The sequence below is a fragment of the Cebus imitator genome, unplaced genomic scaffold (assembly GCF_001604975.1).
Source record: "Cebus imitator isolate Cc_AM_T3 unplaced genomic scaffold, Cebus_imitator-1.0 Scaffold262, whole genome shotgun sequence".
NCBI classification, from domain to species: Eukaryota; Metazoa; Chordata; class Mammalia; order Primates; family Cebidae; genus Cebus; species Cebus imitator.
Genome location: NW_016107577.1, coordinates 1,212,672 through 1,216,758, shown reverse-complemented (window position 1 = coordinate 1,216,758; position 4,087 = coordinate 1,212,672). Strand labels below are relative to the sequence as shown.

At 38.3% G+C, this 4,087-nt stretch overlaps 1 non-coding gene across 1 annotated transcript; it reads left to right on the top strand.

Annotated features, from left to right (window-relative positions):
- Positions 1–3,288: 3,288 nt before the first annotated feature.
- On the top strand, positions 3,289–3,392 carry LOC119467155. The gene has a single exon (XR_005195690.1). It is a non-coding gene; the product is annotated as a small nucleolar RNA U13 (small nucleolar RNA).
- Positions 3,393–4,087: the final 695 nt, after the last annotated feature.

The window sequence follows — 4,087 nt, the reverse complement described above, 5'->3', positions numbered from 1 at the left end:
TGATTGTTTCTTTGCTGTGCAGAAGCTCTTTAGTTTAATAAGGTCCCACTTGTCTAATTTTGGTTTTGTTGTAATTGTTTTTAGATTCTTAGCCAAAACTTCTTTGCCAAGGCCAATGTCGAAAAGAGTATTTCCTAGGTTTTCTTCCAGGATTTCTATAGTTTGAGACCTTACATTAAAATCTTTAATCCATTTTTAGTTAATTTTTGCATATGGAGAAAGGTAGGGTTCTAGCTTCAAACTTCTGCATATGGCTAGCCAGTTATCTCAGCACAATTTACTGAATATGGAATTGTTTACCCATTGCTCGTTTTGGTTGGCCTTGTCAAAGATCAGATGGTTGTAAATGTGCAGCTTTATTTCTGAGTTCTCTATTCTGTTTCATTGGTCTATATATCTGTTTTTGTACCAGGACCAAGCTGTTTTTATTTCTTGTTTTTTTTTTTTGTTTGTTTGTTTGTTTTATTTTTTGAGACTACGTCTCACTCTGTTACCCAGGCTGGAATGCAATGGCATGATCTCAGCTCACCGCAACCTCTGCTCTCTGGATTCAAGTGATTCTCCTGCCTCAGCCTCCCCAGTAGCTGGAATTACAGGTGCCTGCCACCATGCCTGGCTTATTTTTGTATTTTTTACAAAAATATTGTATTTTGTATATTTAGAGATGGGTTTTCACCATGTTGGCTAGGCTGGTCTCAAACTCCTGACCTCAGGTCATCTGCCCACCTCAGCCTCCCAAAGTGCTGGTATTACAGGTGTTAGCCGTTGCACCTGGCCACCCAAGCTGTTTTGTTTACTGTGCCTTTATAGTATAGTTTGAAGTTGGGTAGTGTGATGCCTCCATCTTTGTTCTTTTTGCTTCGAATTGCTTTGGTTATTTGGGCTCTTTTTTGGTTCCATATGAATTTTAGAATAGTTTTTTTTTTTTTTTCTAATTCTGTGAAGAATGCCATTAACAGTTTGATAGGAATAGCATTGAATCTGTAAATTGCTTTGAGCAGTATGGCCATTTTTATGATATTGATTCTCCCAATCCATGAACATGGACTGTTTTACCATTTATTTGTGTCATTTCTGATTTTTTTTAGCAGTGTTTTGTAGTTCTCCTTGTAGAGACTTTTCACCTCCTTGGTTTGGTGTGTTTTTAGGTATTTCATTTTCTTTGTGGCTTTTGTCTGTGGGATTGTGTTCTTTATTTTTATTTTTGTTTAATTTTTCATTTCCATAGGTTATTGTGGAACAGGTGGTGTTTGGTTACATGAGTAAGTTCCTTAGTGGTGATTTGTGAGATTTTGGGGACTGTGTTCTTGATTACACTCTCAGTCTGGATGTTGTTGATGTGTAGAAATGGTACTGATTTCTGTACATTAACCTTGTGTCTTGCAACTTTACTTGTTTATCATTTCTAGGAGCCTTTTGGCAACATCTTTAAAATTTTCTAAATATGGATTCATATCATCAAGGAAGAGAGGGACATTGTGTGACTTCTTTTCATACGTGGATACTTTTTATTTCTTTCTCTTGCCTGATTGCTCTGGCTAGGACTTCCAGTACTATGTTAAACAGGAGTGGTGAGAGAGGGCATCCTTGTCTTGTTGTGGTTCTCAAGGTGAATGGTTCCCAATTTTGCCCATTAGATATGATGTTTACTGTGGGTTTGTCATAGAAAGCTCTTATTATTTTGACGTATTTTTTTGATGTCTAGTCTGTTGAGGGGTTTTTATCATGAAGGAATATTGGAACTTATCAAAAGCTTTCCCTGTGACTATTGATACTTTGTAAGAGATTTACTTCTTTCCATATATAAATATTTAAGTTCTCTTTCATGTCTGTGGTGTCCTTTAAAATTCATAAGGATGTATACCAGTACAGTTATTTTGAATAATCTAATTTTGCATTTGATAGGCCCTTTTAATACAAATATTCATGTTCTTCAGTTCCAGAAAAAAACTTTTCTATTTCTTCTATTATTTCTTTAAAATATCCTTTTTCATTTTCCTTTTTTTTTTTTTTTGATACAGAGTCTTGCTCTGTTGCCCAGGCTGGAGTGCAATGGTGTCATCTGGGATTACAGGCACCCACCATGATGCCTGGCTAAGTTTTGTGTTTTTGTAGAGACGGGTTTCACTATGTTGGCTAGGCTGGTCTTCAACTCCTAACCTCAGGTGATCTGCCCACCTCAGCCTCCCAAACTGCTGAGATTACAAGCTTGAGCCACTGCACTTGGCCTATTCTTTCCCATTTTCTCTGCTCTTTTTTTCTTTTGGACTCCTGTGGGCTGTTGGACTTCCTGAATTGATTCTTCATGTCTCTTATCTTTTTTTCTCACTCAACACTGAGACAGTTCCACTACACTTTGCTGGAAACTCAATTTCTCACTCTAAACAATTTCACCCTTCCCTTCTTTCCTCAAATTTCCTACACTCACTCCTCTTTCTCCGCCTGATTACTATCATCTAATGACTTCAATTCATGACTTAGAAGAGAAAATAGATACAGGAAGTGTATTAAGGCACATTACTGGGATTAACACATGCAGAAGAGTAGGGAAGAGAAAGAAGAAGGCTTCGTGACAGAAGCCTCGAGCAACCTTACAAGAAGGTCCGAAGATTAGATAATTTACCAGAGTGGTCCCCATTTGGGACCAGGGAGCTGGCCCTTGATACCCCAAGTTGTTCAGTCATTTAATGTGGGATGCCTTTGGAAGGGGCTACGACCTTGGGCTAGGTAGCTCTTTTCAGCTGAGGCAATCCCTGAATAAGGCTGACAGACAAAGACTTATCTGGTCGCATTCTCAACATATGGGGTAATAAGTCCTTCATTCCTGAAGGAGGATCTGAAGGGCATTGTACAGTGTCTACCACACCAACTACCTGAACCTGTCAGTGTTGTGCTGATATTGGCTCAGAGCAGCTGGTGAGGGCCAACTCTGCACTTCCCTTCCCAGCTTTGCATTCAGTGACATTGTGTTCGTAGCTTCAAATGGACTCTTCTGTGGAAGTTTTAAAGTTTCCTCAATCTTTTTCAGGTCTAAAAGCTCTCTTTCTTTTTCTCCAATTGTTCTTAGTTCACAGTATTCTGTTATTGTTTATGTTATAATAATGATTTGAATCTTTCAGTGTGTAACCAATTAGCATTGTTTTTAAAATTCACTATTCCCTGAACTATGTCTATTTCTTTCAAATATTTTTTCCATTTATCATTCCGTCCATATATCATCGCTTCAACTGTTAAAGGACCAGGCGCTGTTAGATGATGGTGACACAATAGTGAACAAGACACAAAAAGATCCTTTTTCAGTTCATAAGCATGATGATTGGGTTTTAATGTGCATATGTGAGATGTGCCTCCCTCAAAACTTGTTACAACATTGGCACATTTCCTGTCTGACATGAAAGGAAAAAACACACAAGAGGTTCCTGTTGTGGAGACTCTTTTTTGGTCAGAGAAGAAACTAGTAATTATACAAATTAAAATATTATTTAAAGAAGTTGTCATTGCTATGAATGAATGAAATTCAGTGGATGGAGCATATGGGGGATGTCTGCTTTAAGGAGTGATCCAGGACCCTGTCTCTGCTCTGATAGTACTTGAACAGAGACCTGAATACAATCTGGATATTAGGCCAGGTAAACCATTGCAGTTGGAGGCAGCCTCAAGGGTGATGGGCTCTGAGAAATGAACAAGGACTCTGTGTTCCAGGAACACTAAGAAGGCTAGTGTGGCTGGAGCAAACTGTACAAGGTTAAGTTTGACAAAGTAGGCAGGACCCAGATCATTTTCACTGTTTGTCTTAGTCTCCTTTTGCATGTGGTGACTTGTGTCTGTTGGGGTTCTACCCAAGAAACAAGAACTAGTAAAATTTGTATATTTATGTGTGTGCTTTACATTTATGTATTATATACATACATTATACACATGCATGTATAATCTAATTGACAGAGTGAGACACACAGAGGCAGAGAGAGAGACAGAGAGAGGGTGTTTGTGTAGTAGGTAGGTGGTTATTTTAAGAAACTGATTTTCAGGATCATGGAGTCCTGGCTAGGCAAATTTGAAATATATAAAGCAGGCCAGTAGCCTGGAA